The sequence below is a fragment of the Mesocricetus auratus genome, unplaced genomic scaffold (assembly GCF_017639785.1).
Source record: "Mesocricetus auratus isolate SY011 unplaced genomic scaffold, BCM_Maur_2.0 Super-Scaffold_100676, whole genome shotgun sequence".
Taxonomy (NCBI): domain Eukaryota; kingdom Metazoa; phylum Chordata; class Mammalia; order Rodentia; family Cricetidae; genus Mesocricetus; species Mesocricetus auratus.
The window spans coordinates 85,846,307-85,866,762 of NW_024429266.1; the positions used below are offsets into that span (position 1 = coordinate 85,846,307).

Here is a 20,456-nt window from a genome sequence, read left to right on the forward strand (position 1 = left end):
CATAGATTATTGAAAATCTAAACAGTGGGTCTAAGATGAGAGGTCAAGGCCAAAGGTATAAGCCCCTGCCTGACACAGCTTTGGCTTTTTTGGTATTTGGATGGCAGCAGCTTCCATGTGCTTCCTGCTGGGATGCGAAGGGTGACTAGAGCAGGCAGGGCTGGTTCCTGTGTGGTTCAGGGACCTCTGAGCCTTCCGAGTTCCCTGCCCTTGCCTCTCTGGGGGCTGGGAGGGGGCCTTTTTAGGAGAAAGAAGGAAAGCAGGGGTTCTTCTCCCCTCCTCTAAGAAATCAGCCTGCCCTTGTTCCTAGTGAGGTTCCTTCTGGGTCAACAGGAACTGGGTCTAGTACTAGGATATACGTACTGGACTCATTTTCAGGTCTCAGGCAAGCCAGCATCATGGACCCAGGCCCCCTGCTTTCCTGGAATTAGGGGAAGGGGATTTATCAGGACTGTGCTGGCTTCTCTGCTCTGAACTCCCTCCAAGCCCTGATTGGAACATTTGCCAGTTTATGAACGTTAATAACCTAATAAGGAACCCCAGCCAAGATATGGAGTTGGACTAGATGTCCGCCAACAGAATAGACAAAGAAAACGTGGAGGGAGCAGACAAGACAGCTCAGCACTCTTGCCAAGCCTGATGACCTGGGTTCTAGCTCCGGGATCCACACAGTGGAAGGAGAGAACCAGCTCCCACACAGGTGCCATAGCCCATGTGCCCCGCCCCCACACCCCTCCTCCAGCAGAGGACCTCAGTTTGGTCTTAGCAACCCTTGACCACCTATGAGTCCAGCTCCAGGGCCTCCAGCATCCTCTTCTGATTTCCTCAGGCACCCCACACACACATACCCATGCACACACAAGGAGAAGCAATACAAACAATAAAAGCAAATCTTCTTAAAGCCCCCCAAACAAATAAGAGAATACTAAATGTAAAGAGCCCCAAGGCTGGGAGTGTACTTCAATAGTAACATGCTTGCTGCTATGTAACTTGCTTGCTCCTGCACAGCGAGTGTTGTGTTCTATCCTCAGCATCAGGATGGAGCCCCATGTATCAGATGTGCTCTCTCTGGTTTCCTTCACCAAAAGGATCTGGATGGGTCTCAGCAAGACTTGGCCAAGCAAGTGTACACGCTGCTGCTGCAGTCTGAAATGACTGACACCATCAGATAGAGAGCGTGGAGACACTGTAAGGGCAGTGGTGTCGATGGTGGCATCCAGTGAAGCTGGTGGCCAAGCAACCTATGCCAGCCCGGGTCACTGCGGCACGGGACATCTCTTCTGTAACTATACCTACGGCCTTGACTGTGATCCTCCCTGTCTGGTCCCTGTGCTTGCTTGCAGGCTTTTTTGTTGTTGTTGCTGCTGCTGCTGCGTTACTGCCATTAATTTTTTAAAGCAGGATCTCATGTACCCCAGGCCGGTTTTGAACTCTGTGTAGCTAAAGTAGCTAAGAAATACTCTGAGAACGTCCCTGCCTCCATTTCCCAAGTGTTGGTGTTATAGAAACATGAATTACCATACTGGATTTATGCAGTGCTGAGGATAGAACCCAGAGCCTCATGCATTCTAGACTAGCAACCCAACCCAACCTTGAATTTCTGATCTCCTTCCTCTGTAGTCCAGAGTGCTGGATTACAAGCAGGTACCACCAGGTCTGCTTTATGTAGCACTGGGGGTTGAGCCTAAGGTTCTATCCGTGGTAGGCAAGCACAGTATCAGCCAAGCTCCATCTGCAAGCCTACAAACCTGGTGTTTTCTGAGTCAGTTCTAAACTTCCTGTGACTCTGAGTTGTCTAATAGTGTTTTCAATAAATTGCTTAAGTCGTGTTGGTTTCTGTTGCTTGCAGCCAAGACCTCTGACTATGATCATCTGCATCTGGTTACGTCAATCATTTTAATCATTTCCTATTTTATTTTTGCCTTTGCCCTCCTGGAAATTCTATAAGTAATCCAGAAAAGAAAGAATGTGCATTCAGAAAGTTTAACCTAACCACAGCTGAGATACGAGCCTGAACACCTGAGTATCCAAGCACCAGGTCTCTAACTTTGTTAGGTTGTGGTGACTGTGTGATGAAGGGGACAGAGGCTGTAAGACATCTGTCACCACAGCTGGGCAGTGGTGGCGCACACCTTTAATCCATGCACTTGGGAGGCAGAGGTAGGCAGATTTTCATGAGTTTGAGACTAGTCTGGTCTACAATGCGAGTTCCAGGACAGACAGAGCTGCACAGAGAAATCCTGTCTTGAAAAAACAAAACCACACACACACCACACGCACACACACACACACACACACACACACACACACAAAACGTAGAGGCACGTGGATCTCTGAGTTTAAGGCCAACCTGGTCTACAGAGTGAGTTCCAGGACAGCTAGGGCTACACAGAGGAACCCTGTCTGAAAAAAACCCAAAATAATAATAATCATCATCTCTAACATGGTTATAACATGATAATGACTGTCCACAGCATTTAAAGGTCATGAAAGCTTGGATCAAGTTTCCCTTGTCTGCCTGAGTGCCTAGGTCATTTGAGAGATGTAGTAAACAAAATAGAAAGGCAACAATTCAGGGAAGAGAAACTTAATATAGCCGTAATGTCTCTTTATAAAAAGAATTGTCTCAGCTACGTGAGAGCTAAAGATTAAGGCCTGTGAACAGAGCCAGCGCCTCAGATTTGCAGGTGTTGATTGAGCCGAGAGAGCCTGAAGCTTTCGCCATCAGCCACTCAACGGGAGAGCGGCTTCACTCCCAAGTAGGCAGAGCTGACTTGGGTCCAGCCCAGATGGCATGCCAGTCCATTTCTTCTTGGAAGGGGGCCTCAAGAATGCCTGTGAGCAGAATCGAGATGCTCTCCAAAAAAAGCATCTGGATCTGTTTCAAAGGTGTTGGCGGGCTGCGAAGAGGCCGTCTGCGGCTACAGTCAAGCACAGCGTTCCAGCTACCTTGACCATCGGAGTATTCGAGCGCCACTTGTAGTAAGCCTGGCTTACAGGAACACTCTTACTTTGAATTTTCTTTGTGTGTGTGCTGGGGCGACGGGGTGCGTGGGTGGGGGAGGGCAGTATCTTGCTCTATAGCCCCAAATGGATCAAACTCCTGATTCTGCCTCTGCCTTCTGAATGCTAGGATTACAGTACTGTGTTAATTTGAGTCTGGGTCCTCAAGCATGCATTTGTTCTAAACTGAAACAGGTATTTTTTGTTTTGTTTTGTTTTGTTTTCAAGACAGGGTTTCTCTGTGTAGCCCTAGCTATCCTGGAACTCACTCTGTAGACCAGGCTGGCATCGAACTCACAGAGAACCACCTGTTTCTGCCTCCTGAGTCTGGTATTAAAAGTGTGTGTGCACCACCATGCCTGGTCAGGTACTAGCTCTTGTTTAAGGAAATGGGCAGTGAAACTTTAATTTTTTTTATTACGTCCATTTGTATGTGTGCATATGTTCAAGTCAGAGGACAACTTGCTGGAGTTGGGTTCTCTTCTATCGTGTGGGCTCGTCAACCTTGGTTGCAAAAGACTTTATCCATCAAGCCTGTAACTAGCTGTAACAAATTCTCGTGTTCTGGATTTAACACCCCTGCTGTTGCAGGTAGAGTTTACAGCATCCCACACACCAATTTCTCATCTGAAATGTGACATTTCTAGTATCACATTGTCCTTCAAAAGTCCTATGGCCCCAGTCTGTATTTGGCCACAGTAGATACAAATGGTCCTCGGTGTGGCCATGTTTTAGAACAGCCCAACCTCTATCCTCCTGGGAACTTTCTCAAGGTTGACTGGAGACCTCGCAGTGATCAATTCAAAAGGCAGAAAATCTCAGCACCCTTTAAATGGCAACCCTATAGCCCCTTATAGACCTCCCCCCACCCCGTGTCCTTTTTAATCGGAGGCAGAGATGTCAAGAAGAGGACTGTGTAAGCTCAGCATGCAATATTTCTCCCACTGAGCTGCACTCCCAGCTCAAGTTAGAGACACTTCCAACTGCTTTCCAAGGAAACAACAACCATCCTGGGTTTATTCTCAAATTCGCACTGATGAGCAGGAGATGGTCATTGTGACCTTTCCCACGCTATCTGGGAAGTGTCTTACACACCTCAAACCTGTCCTGCTTGGTTTTAGCGTTTGGACCCAGTGACAACTGCTTTTCCTCTCTGGGGACTCCTTTTGTCCTGTGTTTCCAGCTACAAGCAGATTTGAGGGAGGCCCATAGGAAAAGCAGGCAAGAATGGCCTACTTATTTCCTCTACTTCTTCCCTGGGGAGAGGCCAGTCATTCCCAGAGTAGGGGCAAAATAGAGAAGGGAATGAAAACATGTAAATCCCAGCAGGGGAGCAGGGAAAGGAATGGCAGCAGGCGCTGGGACTCAGCTGCCAGCAATAATCTAATGCCCTGCATCGCTGTGGGGAGAGGAGCCAAGACTTCCCAAATCCAGGCGCCCCAACAGGATTGCAAAAGACACACCCATCGGCCCACAGACAGACAGCGCTGCTCAGAACCCGTGAGACACCTTGGGAAGCTGCCCACGTTCCTGGAGACCTCCCCTGTAAAAAGCTGTCTTTGTCCAAGGCAGACCATTGAACCCCCGGCATGGTGTGCAGAGCTGTTGAACAGAACGGGAAGGGGGCGGGTGTTTTTGATGAGAGCTCCGTTGCAGAAATTTTGTCCTCCGCTTTGTTGCAGGGCTAGCCGCCAGTTCTTCCCCGGGTGGCAGCAGGCAGGGCGGACTGAGCAGGCACGCAAAGGCGCTGGGAGAGCTTTGATGTCAACAGAGGTAGGCAGGGCAGGCCCCTGTGGAATACTGTGAAGTCAGCACAGTTATCTCTGGCACTCCTCCCTTTCCTAGCTTCCCATTTCTCCACCCATTTCCCCCCTTCTCTGCTTCCAGCTTCGCATTTCCCAGAGGGACCCTGGAATATATGAAAACCCGCTGTCACCAGATAGGAGCGCCCACCCCCACCTCCACCCCCACCCCCCGACTCCAGGCTCCAACTATCGCAGTCTAAAACAAACAAAGGCTCCAGTTCCAGGTTCCATACATTTCCTAAGAAAGCCAGCGCGGGAACCCTGCCCTTTGTGCGCCCGTGGTGAAACCCTGAGGAGTTTGGGGCCTCAAGTTTGAAGTGGTCTTTCTGTCTCCTGGGGCTTTAGAAGGACTCCAAAGTGCCTCAGACCAACACAGCTGCTTGCTTGGTGGATAGCTCATATTTAAACCACAAATTATAAAATGATAAATTCGCTGCGCAAGTCTCTTCCAGGAAAGACCATGTTGTCAAGATACTGTTACAACCTCATGGCCGTCGGAGCCTGTCTAGCTGCTGACTAAGTCTTACACCCAGTCTCCCGCCTAGGAGGTTGGTTTTTTTTTTTCTTCCCCCTTTACTGATTTTCGTTGTTTCTGCCCGAGTGACCTCGGGCAGAGAGATCTTGGGGGCTGCTCAGCCCTGGAGCAGGGAGCTTTATTATATAATGGCTGCTTGCGCTTGTTTCCCCGAGCAGGGAAGTTTAAGAAACATCTTTGTTCTTGGGCACTTAACTGCAGAGAACAGCGAGAAAGGGCTTCACATGGGCAGCTGCTGCAAGCACTTCAAACACCGGCTGGAATGTGAAGTTTGTAGTAAAACAGAGCTGTCGAAGGAATCTGGGTCCTAAAGTATCTGTTCTGTGATCAGTGCAAGATTGCAACACGTAGTTCACTGCCCTTTGGAATTCTCTTTCAGGGTCTGTTCTGGTGACAGAGTGGGACAAGTAATTAGGCCACATGCATGCCTTGTAATGAGTTCCCTGCTGGAGTTTTGACAAACACAAGGAGAGACGGGAATGATTGTCCAAGGCAGTGACCTGACCTCCTTGCAGGCTCAGTCACATTGACCTCCATTTGATTACCTGGGGCTGCGGGAAGCTGCTCTATCAGGCTTCCAGTTTCCCTGAACCATGCCTCAGTTACACAATCATGACGGTGTTTCTCCAAGGCCACTCCAGCTGAGAGGGCCAGCGGGTCGTGAGTCATAATCGCTTCAGCATCCATCTTCTCCCAGATTTGGGTCCTGTTGGTTTTACACTTTAGGTCTTCCATCCTTCTTGTCCTTGGCGTCCTTGGGTCCTGGGTGGCAGTTAATGCTCTCCAGTGTCACTACGTGTTATCGCCCGACCCACCCACTCCAGGCGCCACCACAGTGCTGCTCCTGTTTCTGCTTTTCCTAAAGTCAGCCCCGCTGTCATTACTGCTGCTTTTTCTGGGATCTCTCAAGTTGTGGAGAGAGTTCTTTTCCTGTGATTATAGCTCTTTCTTCCAATTTTGACTAGTCTGGCGTCTCTGTGATTATAGTTCATTAGGACTCCCAAGGCTAGAGAAAGAACTTTTTTTTTGTTTTTAAACACTATCTCGTTTGTATTTTTAAAATAACATTTATTATACCTTATTTTTTTCACAGTGAGCTATTAAAAAACAACAACTCTCAGTAGTAGTTCTCAGTTTCTCAGTTTCCATAATCCTTAGCAGTATTTTTTAGAAATAAAAGCAATATACACATTGGCTAAAGACTAAAACAGTAAAGAAAAAGGGGGCAAGTAAAGGAAAAATAAAAAGTCCCTTACTCTGTTGATGGTGGCACACACCTTTGATCTGAGCACTTGGGAGGCAGAAGCAGGCAGATCTCTGTGAGTTCAAGGCCAGCCTAGTCTACAGAGTGAGTTCCAGGACAGCCAAGGCAACAGAGAAACCCTGTCTTCGGGGAAAAAAACAAAAAACAAAAAACCAACAACTACAATAAGAAAAATAAAGTTCCATTTTCTTCACTGTCTTCCAAAAGCATAGCCACAGAGGCATTATTTTATTATATTAATAAAGATTATTAATAGTATCTTTATTAATATAGTTTGTGTATGTCCTCCCAAAACTTTACATAAGATCCTACAATCTTCATTATCCTTCACCTCACTTTTCACACAAAATGCCTCCTCACAGACATCCAAGATTTAGTCTATCCCTTTAATGTCTACATTGTCTTTCTTAGAAGAGAATGTACTTTCCAGGTGAAAGGCACTCGGTGTCACTCCTGGGTCCCGTCTGTCCCTTCCTGCATTCTGTGTCATCTATCTGATTATTTATCAAGTTTAGGGAGATAGAAAGTGTGTTTTAGGATCAACTCTGCTCTTAAGATTGAGTCACCTACTGGGAGTGGTCCCTCTGCTCCCTGAGAATCGGGCTGGACTGACAAAACCCACACACCTCCGGGTTTCAGGAGGAGGAAGCCTATTTCTCCCCTGCTTAATATGAAATAGCAAACCGTGCAGCATCCAACCTAAGCCATTGCTGGGGACATGGGGCCTCGTCTGTTTTTGTTTCACTTTGTTCTGAATCTCAGCAGGGTAAGAAGACTGTTCTTGGGCACTTCAGGGCCCCCCCCCAACATTATCATATAGATGTACAAACTCTAGTTTGCTAATGACGGATGTTCATTGTTTGGTCAACAACACCCCAGTGATCATTTTAGGCAACTACCCTGGTATATATTTTTTTTAAGAAAAATACAAGGGCAGGTGAATTATTTACAGTAGAATTACTCAACCAAAGACATGTGCTTTTTGGTCTAAATCAAGATGAAAGGAAAAAAAAGATCAACCAGCAACATTGATAGGAATTGGGAGGGGTCTGGGGATCGATCAGCATAAAGTGCTTGGCCGGCAAGCATGAGGACCTGAGTTCAATCCCCCAGGACTCACGGAAAAACCAGCTGGATGCAGCAGCATTTGCCTGTAACCAAAGCTCTGGGGAGGAAGAGAGCAGGAGATACACACTCAAAATTGGGGAGGGGGCACCTCTATCACACAGGTGCTATGTTGTTGGGTGCTTTTTTTACTCTTTTGTGGGGCCATCCACCCAGCTCCCAAATAAATACAGGGAAGCGTGTTCTTACTTACAAAAGCCTGACCTTATCTTGGTTCATTTCTAGCCAGCTTTTCTTAACTTGCTATCCCATCTACTACCTTTTGCCTCTGGACTTTTATCTTTCTCTGTTCTGTATACCTTTCTTTATTTCTTACTACATGGCTTGCTGTGTAGCTGGGTGGCTGGCCCGTGGAGTCCTCCTTTCCTTCTTTTCTTGCTTCTCCTCAATCCCTTTCTTTCCAGATTTCCCCTCCCATTTATTCTCTCTGCTTGCCAGCTGTACCTATCTTTTCCTGCCTAGCTATTGGCCATTCAGCTCTTTATTAGGCCAATCAGGTGTTTTAGATGGGCACAGCAACACAGCTTCACAGAGTTAAACAAATGCAGCATAAAAGAATGCCATACGTCTTTGCATCATTAAAACAAATGCTCCACAGCATAAACAAATATAACACATCTTAAACTAATATTCCACAACAATGCTAGGATCAAACCCAGGGCCTTGCATGTACCAAGCAAGGGCTCTACCACTGAGGCACCCACAGCCCATACAAAACTCAACAACTGATTTACTTCTTTGTATAAGATGGGTTCTGGCCAGGTGTGCTGGAACACGCCTTTAACCCCAACATTGGGAAAGCAGAGGCAGGTGGGTATCTATGAGTTTGAGGCCAGCCTGGTCTACATAACAAGTTCCATTCCAGTCAGATCTACATAATATAGAGATCCTGTCTCAAAAAACAAACAAACAAAAAGATGGATTCTGTGCCAAACATGTTATCTGTAGTAATATTTTTTTTATCTTCATTACATTCTTGTAAAGTGGAGATCGGTATTGCCTCCTACTTTTATATTGAGTGTCTACAAATGAAAACTGTTAATGCACTAACCCCAGGTCACTGGTAACTAGAAGAGACTGAAGTCATGTTCATGTCTTTGTGATTCCAAAGGCTGTCATAACCACAGACTACAGGGTATTCCTATGGCTTGGTCTGGCATTTGAAAATGTGTAGCAAATTTTGGGGTCCAACACAAATGCATGTACATGTATAGTACATGTAGTGACATGCATGGAGCACACAGAATCTGCAACCACACATCGTCTAAACCCCAGCTGTGTTTCTTACCAAACAGGTGATCTGTAACCCAGTCTTTTCATCAGCAAAACAGAGATGATTTCCATTGGGTTATTAAATTCTATAAAGCACTTAAATAATACTACCAGGCATCAAGTGAGCCCTCACTAAGTCAAATGAGATAAATTTACTTTACAATTACTTTTCATTCCAAAAGCAGTTGTGTGGGTTCATGACGGTATTGTCACAAGATAATTCCAACAACGTACAAGCATGTGTCACAAAAAGTGAAAGTTTTAGGCTGGAGAGATGGTTCAGCAGCTAATGGCCAAGGCTCAATACCAAAACGACAAAAAGTGAAAGTCTGCCTTTCATTTCCAGATGTTTCTAGGGCCTTTTGGTGACGGAGGCTTGTTTTTCTGCATACATATGTCATTGGGGGTTTTTGTTTGTTTGGGTTTTTTTTTTTTTTTTTATTTTTCGAGACAGGGTTTCTCTGTATTGTTTTGGAAGCTGTCCTGGCACTCGCTCTGTAGACCAGGCTGGCCTTGAACTCACAGAGATCCGCCTGCCTCTGCCTCCTGAGTGCTGGGATTAAAGGCGTGCACCACCAACGCCCGGCTGTTTGGTTGTTTTTGTTGTTGTTGCTGTTGCTTGTTTGGTTTGTTTTTGGCTTTTGAGATGGATGTCTCATGTACCCCAGGCCAGTCTTGAACTTGATATATAGCAACAGTACTTCTGTTCCTTCTGCTTCCCCCTCCTGGTGGAAGGATTCCAGATGTGCTCCATGATCCCTTATTTACAGAGTGCTGTGGATTGAACCCAGGACTTTATGCACAGGAGGGTGAGTTCTCCACCAACTGAACTGCATTGCCAACCCATGTACACAGCTTTATCTGTACACAACTTAAGCACCCGACTAGGAGACTAGCTTAACATAGAGATTAATAAAGGGATGCTGGAACAAGGCTAATATGGACAGTGGGTGTTATGTATATAAAGCCCTTAAAATATTGCCCGGCACACAGAAATCATTTAGTAAATGTTAGTTCTCATAATGATCTGCACACACGCTGTGGTGGTTCGGATGAGATTGGCCCCACAGGTTCATGGATTTGCATACTTCATCCCCAGTCGGTGAACTGTTTGAAAGGATCGGAAGGATTAAGAGGTATGGTCTTGTAGGAGGAAGTGTGTCACTCAGGGTGGGGTTTGAGGTTTCAAAAGCCCATGCTAGGTCCAGTGGCTCTCTGTCTACTGCCTGTGGCTCCAATTAAAGCTCTCAGCTACCGTCAGGCACCATGTCTGCCTGTGAGCTGCCATGTTCCCCACCATCACTGATAATGGACTGAGCCTCTGAAACTATAAGCAAGCTCCCAGTTGAATTCTTTCCTTTACAAGAGTTGCCTTGGTCATGGTGTCTCTCCATAGAGATAGAAACCCTAACTAAGACACATGCTATACCGAGATTTACTTTCTCATAATATATTATAGGGGTATGTACGTATATATGTATATAATATTTTGCTTTATTTCTTTTTTTAAATTTTATTTTCCAGTTTAAATTTAGATAAGAAACAAGGTTGCTTCACAAGTCAGTTCCAGGTCCCTCTCCCTTTCCCTCCCCTCCTCCCGTGCCCTCCCCCCAACCCCCCCTCCCGTTATCCCCTCATTCCCCCAGGAAGGGTGAGGCCCTCCATGGGGGTGTCCATAGTCTGTCTGTCATTTCATATAGGGCAGGGCCTAGACCCTTCCCCAAGAGTTCAGGGTGAGAGTGCACCTCACATTGTTGGATGGGAGTCCAAAGTCCGTGTGTATACTTGGGATAGGATCTGCTGCCCAAGGCTCAATAGATTACCTAGGCCTCCTCACTGACACCCAGATTCAGGGGGTCTTGATCAGTCCCATGCTGGATTCCCAGGCTGATGCCTGGGATTCAAGAGTTAACCTTTGTCTGGTCAGCTGTTTCTGGGAGTTAAACCAGCCCAGTCTTAATCCCTTTAATCATCAGTCCTCCCTCTCTGTTACTGGCTTTCTTGAGTTCAGCTCAGTACTTAACCAAGGGAGTCTGCCTCTTCTTTGATTAGCCACTAAATGAAGTTTCTGTTTCCCAGACTCTCTGGCCATAGGATTGTAGGCTGGCACTCCCCAGATCTATGTCTAAAATCCATATATGATAGAGTACATGCCATGTTTCTCTTTTTGTGACTGGGTTACCTCACTCAGGATGGTTTCTTCTAGTGTCATCCATTTGCCTGCGAATCTCATGATTCCATTACTTTTTTCTGCTGAATAGTACTCCATTGTGTAGATGTACCACATTTTCTCTATCCACTCTTCGGTTGAGGGACATCTAGGTTGCTTCCAAGTTCTGGCTATTACAAATAAAGCTGCTATGAACATAGTGGAACAGACATCTTTGTTGTATGAATGGGCATCTTTTGGATATATGCCTAAGAGTGGAGTTGCTGGATCTTGTGGTAGGTTTATTCCCATTTTTCTGAGGAATCTCCATACTGATTTCCAAAGTGGCTGAACCAGTTGACACTCCCACCAGCAATGGAGGAGTGTCCCCCTTTCACCACATCCTCTCCAGCATAAATTGTCATTGGTGTTTTTGATTTTAGCCATTCTGACAGGAGTGAGATGGTATCTCAGAGTTGTTTTGATTTGCATTTCCCGGATGGCTAAGGATGTTGAGCACTTTCTCAAGTGACTCTCAGCCATTTTAGACTCCTCTATTGAAAACTCTCTATTTAGTTCTGCAGCCCACTTTTTAAATGGGTCCTTTGATGTTTTGGAGACTTGCTTCTTGAGTTCTTTGTAAATTTTGGAGATCAACCCTCTGTCAGATGTGGGATTGCTTTATTTCTTAAAGACTTTAGATATTTACTTATTTAATTTTGTATGTGTGGCTTTGTGTGCACATATGTATGTACATGCGCTGCATGCATGCCTGCTGATGAAGCCAGAATAGAGCATCAGACACCTTAGTACCGAAGTTTCAGATGTTTGTGAACCCCCATGTAGGTGCAGGGAACTGAACCTGGATCCTCTGGAAGAGCATCCAGTGCTCATGACCCCTAAGCCATCTTTTCAGTCCAGCTGTCTCATTTTAAAAGTAGTGATAGTACTTCATACTGCATAAACCACTCTGATTTATTTAATACGTCCCAATTGAGACTCTTTCTAGCAATTGGATCTTTTCTCATCTGATGATATAGAATCCTAGGGTTGATCACCAGCCATAGTGATTTTGCTACCTCACTTATTTAATAAATGCACACATCATTACCTGATGCTGGAGTTTCTTTCCAGCCTGGTCCCACAGCCAATTAGCCCCAAATAAACACACGGATGCTATATTAATTTATAAACTGTTGGCCGACAGCTTATGCTTCTTATTGGCTAGCTCTATCTTAATTATTAACCCATTTCTAATACTCTACATATTGCCATGAGGCTGTAGCTTGTCTGTAATCTGGCATGTTACTCCTTAAGCCACATGGTGCCTCCTTGCAGCCTCTCTCTCCCTTCTTCTCCCCAGACTATAGTCTGCCTATGCTTTCTGCCTGGCTATTGGCCAATCACTGTTTCATTCATCAACCAATAAGAGAAACATGTACACAGAAGGACATCCCCCATCAATTATCTTAACAACATATGCATACTACCAGTGGGTAAAACGAACCTGTTTCATGATAGTCAAATCCCAGCACATTTTCCCCATTACTAGGTGAGTAAATGTAACTCATATAATAACACTACTAAAATAAGGATTATTTAATCACTGTCATCACGGTTGGATGCAGCATCCTGGTACGTGCCAGGGCTCCAGGCATGTACCAACTACCACACTCAACCGTGTTATGTGAGGTGTTTTTTTTGTCCCTGCTGGTCTCAACACCCTCTCTGCCCCAAAGAAGCACGCAGACACTATATTAGTTATAAAGCTGTTGGTCAGTGACTAAGATTTCTTATTGGCTAGATATGTCTTCATTATTAACCCATTTATATTAATCCATGTATTTCCACATGGTCGTGGCTTACTGGTGAATGCTGGACCTGCAACTCCTTTGCCTGCTACATGATGACTGTTCAGCATCTCCACAGAGAAGAGAGCGATTTCCTCTTTGTCCCTGCTTATATCCTGATTCTGCCCAGCTACATCACTTCCTGTCTGGCCAATCACCCAATCAGTGTTTTATTCATTAATCAATAAGAGAAACATACATACAGAAGAACAATCCCCGTCACAACCCAGTCCATACTCTTCCCTCCTTTTTTATACAGGGTGTCACTATGTGGTTCCGGCTTGTCTAGAACTTGCCATGAAGACCAGGTTGGCCTAAAATTATTATAGACCTGCCTGTCTCTGTTTCTCATTGCTGATGTTAGAGGTGGATGCCACCAACTCAGCATGTTGTACTTCTCCAAACCCCGTGGCTTTCACTTCACTGAAACCTCAAATCCTCATCCTGTCACGTTTCACAGCCATCTTATGGACGAGAACTCAGCTTCTTCGGAATATATTTAGGAATCTAAATAATAAGTAACCCAAAAGGCACCATGATTGCCAAATCTATAGTACTCTTCAAATGACCAAGAGCCAGCCTGTCTAAGGGTTGCTACAAAGGACAGCCAGCCAGGCCGAGAAAACCCTTCTGTGGTGATCCTCGCAGTGCTTGCCCTCAGAATGCTCGCTCTGAGTCTGGACCCTCAGTCCTGTGTCTTTGTGCTACGCTGGCCTGCTTGCTGCTGAGTAAACTCACAGTGCGGGGCAGCAGGCAGCCAGAAAGTAAATAAATGATTGTGTTGCAGCTGGTTTTCGAACAATACATTTCCAATTAGGCGGTTCAAAGCTCAACGAAAATACCCTGACTTTTTTCCCCCTGATTATCCTGGGTCTGAGTCTTTCACAACTGATTTGGCCAACTCTTATTCCTAAAATGCTAAGGCTCAGGAGTTTGCCCAAAAAGTTTGCTAGTCAAATATGAAACTTGTCTCTGTTCTCTGTCACGGCTCCCATCCCCACCCTCTAGCGACGTTAGCTTTTAGACATATGTATTAAATGCCTTTTTCTTTAAAGATACGACTGAGATATTTCCTTTGGAGTGTGTCCCAACAGTCTGGAAAGTGCACACTTGACATTAGCCACAGAGAAGCATATTTTTTTTCTAAACTCAAAGGAATGAAAGAAAAAAAAAGTAAGGAAAACTATGTTATGATCAGCAGAAACCAGGACATCTCTCCACATGGAAGACTTTCACGAAGCTCAATGGGTTAATTTTTTTTCATCGTTAGTGGAAAAAACACAAGCATATATTCATAATATAGTATCTGGGAAGTTATTTTAGTAATGATAAGAGTATGTACTTTTATTTCAAAAGCCACTCCTCATCCTAACATACAAAGCCTGCATTTTCCCCCTAAAAATAGCCTCCTATCTCTGGATTATGTTCTTACAGAAAGACAGTTCTGCAGGCCAGCCTTCCTCCATCCTGAAGCTTGACTTTTGGCTCATGGAGCTTCCTGTCCTGTTCCAGCTGTGACATGTTGAAAGGAGACTTGAAAACTGTGGACTTCGCTGTACTCTGTGCGCCTTCGCCATGACTCTGGCCCTCTGGATGTTAGGAGACCGGGTGGGAGGGGAGAGGGAATGGAAATGACCTCGGCTTAGCAGAGAAGGGGGCTTCTAAGGGACCAGTTTCTAGCTTTTGCTGTTTGCAAACAGCCAAGTGGCCAACTTGCCTTTACTCCGGGTGTTTAATCCCACCTTGATCACAGGGATGTAGTTGAGCCATGTGTGGACTGGGCAGGGACAGGACAAAGGGCTTGACTTACCTTTGATCACCGTGCATAAATCTGAAGATTGAATACAAGGAGCTATGTCCTAGCAGAATTGCTAAGACCGAAGTCAAAAGTTGATTGCAAAAGGTTGATTCATTTTCACTTAAATATCAATGAAGAAAAAGAAAAAAAAATCAAACCTGGCACAGTGACTGATTACATGCCTGCAATCCCAGCACTGGGAAAGTGGAAGCCGGAAGATTAAAGAGTTCAGTGTCATCTTTAGCTATAGAGTGAGTTTGAGGCCAGCCTGAGCTACATGAGACTGTCCAAGCAACTGAACAATTCAGTCACTGTAGCCTCCTAGCCCAGTCTCTTCCAGGAATGTCACTTAGTGGACACTGCTATAACCTTTGTCTCCTGCTAAAGGAGTAGAGCCAGCAGCCATGTTTTATGTCATGTGGTCCCAGTCTGATTTCATGGCTGATTAAACCTGATTCTAGGGCAGCCGGTCCCTACACTGCATAAGTTTTTATTGTCTCTGGCTGGGTCTAAAAGCACACTGGGTCCAGTGGTAGTTCTGTTATTATCGTGCCTGCTGTGCTCTCTACACACATATTTAGGACATGCTGTACTAGACAATTTTTTTCATTTATGTATTGTGTGTAGGAAGGGTGGGTGTGTACGGGTAGGTGTGTATGGGGGTGGTGTGTACGGGTGGTGTGTACGGGTGCTGTACCATAGCATGTGTATGGGGGTCACAGGGCAGTTTCCAGGAGTCTGTCCTCTCTTCTTCCATGTTGTGGTTCCATGGATCAGACTCAGGCTGGCAAGCTTGGCAGCAAGAGCCTTCACCCACTGAGCCATCTTGTTGGCCCATAAACTCATTTTTAAGGTTTATTGTTTTGTCTTATATTTTGGTGTTTTTCTCTTTCCTTTATCTTTTTTTTCTAAAAAGAGGAAGAAGGCACAGGCAGATGAAGAAGATGAGGTGGATGAGGAGGAAAGGGAACCATCAGTCATCGACGCTTACGGAGGTACCAGGAAAACAAAGAGAAAAGTGACAGCTGGTAGCCAAGCAGGAAGGGGCAGGACCTATTATATTTCCATGATGCAATCAGCGAAGCTCTACGCGTTTAATTGATTTGTTCTGTAAAACCACCTCTGAGTGGCTCTCACCTAGCTGAGGATTAGCTTTCGACACTGATTCTTCTGCAGTTAGCCAATTATGGTTTCTGCTGATGGATTTCTGAAAGGCGCTTGCAGAAGTTATCTTTTCTGTTTGGGGATTCAACACAGAGCCCTGAACATTCTAGATAAGTCCCTTTACCATTGAGCTGTGACCTGTGCTCTCTGAGAGCTTCCATTATATTATCATGCATTCTTTTTCTTAATATGCTTATGCCTGAGGTAGCTGGAATGAGTGATAGACACAGCCAAAATAAAGTCAAGCTATGTGCTGTCTAATAGACTACAAAAGTGGAGCCAAAATAAAGGGGACCGAGGAGCCCGAAGTGGAAGGAACAAAAAACGGTGAAGATATGGGGTGTATATCTGCACTCCAGTACTCAGGAGGTGGACGAGGGAGATGAGGAGTTCAAAGTCATCGTCACTACACGACAAGTTCAAGACCGGCCTGGGCTCTAAAGGAATCAACTATAACAACAACAACAACAACAAAAAGTTGATTTTTGACAAGGCTCATGAAATTATAAATAATGTTACTGAAATCAGCTTAAGTTGATTAAGGAAGAAAAAGGCAGACATCCAGGCACGGTGGCTCACACCTTGAATCCTAGCACTGGGAAGGCAGAGGCCGGGTAAAGACCCTTAACAACCGGGACCCTTAAAAGCTAATGCCAGAGCATTTCTCAAACTGTTAATCATAGGGATTGTTGCCCAATGACCCAGCAGCTCCACCACTACAGAGATATGTATGTGCAATAACTAGTGTTCCTGCGGCATTATTCATAATGGGCAAAAATTGGAAATAACTCAGACATGCTGCTGAGTGTGCATCCAGACAGTGGTATGTAGACTTGATTCCATTTATAGGAGATGTCCAGAGAAGTCACATACATAGAGATGCCTAGTGGCTGCCTCTGGGCAGAACCGGTAACAAGGAGAGACTGCTAATAGGTCCTTAATTTCTTTGGGAGTCTGAGTGGTGAGATGAAAACATTTTTCAATTAGATAGTAGTGATGTACAATTCTGAATGTATTGCCGGGCAGTGGTGGTGCACGCCTTTAATCCCAGCACTCAGGAGGCAGAGGCAGGTGAATCTCTGTGAGTTCGAGGCCAGGCTGGACCGACAGCCTCCAAAACAATACAGAGAAACCCTGTCTCATAAAAATAATTAAAAAATTCTGAATGTATTAAAAATCCATAAGGGGTCCCAGAGGTTAAGAGCACTGACTTCTTTTCCCAAGGTCCTGAGTTTAAGTCCCAGCAACCACATGGTGGCTCACAACCATCCATAATGAGATCTGGTGCCCTCTTCTGCATGCAGGCAGAACACTGTATACATAATAAATAAATAAATAAATCTTTTTTTAAAAAGCCATTAGGTTGTACACTTGAAAAGGTGTGCAACCTTGGAATTATACAGGGACACATCTCCCCATCTCTTCACGGGCTTCCAATAGGCTACTGCCCTCAGCTCTGAAAAAGCTGATTCTGTTATTACACACCTCTTAGAGGTGATGGCTGTTATGGGTATACCTAAAACAATAAAAACTGACAATGCTCCAGCATATGTTTCCAGTAAATTGGAACAATTTTTCAAATATTATAATATAAAACCTGTAATATAACATCAAATATTATAATATAAAATTGCTTACAATCCCACAGTACAAGCAGTGATTGAAAGATCTAACTGAACCTTAAAAGAGATGCTTCATAAACAGCCAGGTGGAACAAAGACCCCCAAACACAGGTTACATAATGCTTTACTAACATTGAATTTTCTTAATGCTGATGAAAAAGGACAAACTGCATCAGAAAGACACTGGACTATAGAGAAGACTTCTGAACTGAACCAACCGGTGTATTTTAAGGATGTTATGACCTCAGTCTGGAGACCAGGATATGTGTTACGTTGGGGAAGAGGTTTTGCTTTTGTTTCCACAGAAGAAAAGCTTTGGGTTCCATCAAAATTAATTAAGATTCGATCAGAACAGAAGACATCTCAGGAGGAGGAAGATAACAGCTCATCTACAAATTCATATTCTACCATGGGTAAAGTGACCTCCTAAAAGGAAAGAGAAGTGTTTTGGTTTTTGTCTTCACAGGTAAACTTAGCAAAGAATACTAGACATATAGATTCCTGAAGAAGAATGAATAGCTACCCTGAGGACCATCAAACAAACAGTATCTCACTGTGTGGTATCAAAGTCTAAATCTCTCTATATTGTTTTTTATAATACCCTTTTATCTTTGTTTCTTCACATACTTTAGTCCCCATTCATTTAACTTAAGCTGGCTTTGGAGTTGGATTGGCTCTCCTACTCTAAATTCAAGTATATTATTTAAATAAAATTCAGAATTTCTGTATTATATCAAAGAGCCATTGATATAAGACAGAAGAAAATAAAATTAGGGACTGTTATCTGTGGATTTCTTTTTCTGAAAAGTCTAATTTCCTTCAGGTTTACCATCTTCCCTATTGTCACCTCTTCCAATATGCATACATATAAAAGTTAAAATATTTCTTTGTTAACATTAATGTTTGAGTTTTCCAGAGAACAAGGGATTTCCTGACAGCAATCTTCAACTGCTTCAGAAAGAGAATGAGGATCCACTTCCTTGACTCCACCTGATTCGATTGGAGGCATCTGAACTGCCCCACATCATTGACTCCACCTGACAAGCACTATCCTGAAACTGGCTTGAAACTACATCACTCGACACAACTCCGGACCAAGACACTGAAATAGCACATCTTCTACAATCTGGCCAGAGCTTCCGATGAGAGCTTCGATCAACACTAGAACTCCAGTCAGGAACTTCAATCAAGCATCTCCTGCCATACAGAGACTGTCTGATCTACTGAGATTTTGTTACACCAACATTTTTCTTCTCACAGGTCCCCATGAGATCATCATCGTCCCATCTCAGCAGGAAGTAGTTTTGAGAATTCCACTCCCTCTCTCCCTACTATTGATATTATAGGATAGTTTACACCTGTTAGTGTTAGTTTTCAATTATTTTAGAGTTGGAATTGGAAGGAGGTGTTAAGACTTAGGTGTTTCTTTCAGATAAGTTTAGGTTTAGATGGGATAGATGTTTGATACATTTTGATCATTGACACAAGTTAGTTGTTTTAAGTTTAAATATCCTTTTTAGACTAAAAGGGGAATTGTAGGAGGAAAACAATTGCCGCCATTAACCATGACTTACTAGAGGCGCACACAGATGAGGTAATATAAAAGAGCGGTTTACCACACTGCTAACCATACCCACTTTAGGTGAGACTAAAGACGCATACGGGGGAAGGTATAAAAGACTGAACAACGGAAGTCTCTGTCTCTTTTTTTCCGGCTTTCGGCTTCCAGTTCGGCAGCGGAAAACTACTCGGCTCATCTGGGTTACTTGTTTGTCTCTTGTGAGTAATTTCTACAGTAAATACTTATTTTTACTTTCAGTAAGTGTGCTGTTTATCGTTGCAGCATCAGTTGCCCAAGTCAGAAATTGTGATCTTCTTGCTGGTGTTGCCATCCCTGGACCCGAAACGCTCCATGACTTTCACAAGGTTCATGCCTTCTTTCACCTTCCCTGGGACCACGTTTGCCATCCAGCCACTCGGTCTTGGCGGTGCAGATAAAAAACTGGGAACCATTTGTGTTTGGTCCTGCATTTGCCATGGACAAGATGCCAGGACCCGTATGCTTCAGGATGAAGTTCTCATCCTCAAACTTCTCTCTGAGATGGACCTGCCGCCAGTGCCATTATGGCGTGTGAAGTCACCACCCTGACACATGAATCCTGGGATAATTCTGTGAAAGGAGGAACCTTTATATCCAAATCCTTTCTCTCCAGTGCTCAGAGCTCGAAAGTTTTCTGCTGTTTTTCGAACTTTGTCTGCAAATAGCTCGAAGGAGACGCGGCCCAAGGGCTTGCCATCGGCCGCAATGTCGAAGAGCATGGTGGGGTTGACCATGCTGCAGGAAGAGGCGACAGGAGACAGCGGCGTCTGCAAAACACCCATAAAATTATTTTTGTTGCTACTTCATAACTGTAATTTTGCTACTCTTATGAACCATAATGTATGTATCGATATGCAAGACATCTGATACGCAACCCCCAGTCGTTAACTTGGTTCCCAGAACCCAGGTGGCTCACAACTGCCTGTAACTATCTCCAAGAGCTCCAACCACAAACTCTCCAGGCACTTACATTCATACACACATACTGAGCACAGACACATGCAATTTTAAAATGGTATGAAAATAAATCTTTTAAAAAACAAAGTTTCAAAACAAAATAAATATCGTCCCAGGGAAAAATCAAAGGGAAAATGTGAAGTAGCAGGCAGACTGTCTCTAGGACCAGTCTGGCTTCCTGACTGATGTACACTAGAGCATGAAGGCTTGTGGAGCTGTGTTCACACACATACCAGCCGGCTCCAGTCTCCCTCAAGGGTGTCCTTGAATGCAAAAGCAACAATAAACAGCTCAGTGTCCCGAAAGCCCCAG

At 44.5% G+C, this 20,456-nt stretch overlaps 1 long non-coding RNA gene and 1 pseudogene across 2 annotated transcripts; one reads left to right on the forward strand and one right to left on the reverse strand.

The window, feature by feature from the left end:
* The first annotated feature begins 2,710 nt into the window (after positions 1-2,710).
* Positions 2,711-17,513, forward strand: LOC121137100. 2 transcript variants are annotated; one of them, XR_005874325.1, is made up of 3 exons: positions 2,711-2,982; positions 4,686-4,776; positions 14,438-17,513. It is a non-coding gene; the product is annotated as an uncharacterized LOC121137100 (long non-coding RNA). The 2 variants fall into 2 exon arrangements; XR_005874326.1 differs by lacking the exon at positions 2,711-2,982 and adding an exon at positions 4,351-4,595.
* Positions 17,514-19,432: 1,919 nt separating this feature from the next.
* Positions 19,433-19,933, reverse strand: LOC121136503 (annotated as a pseudogene).
* Positions 19,934-20,456: the final 523 nt, after the last annotated feature.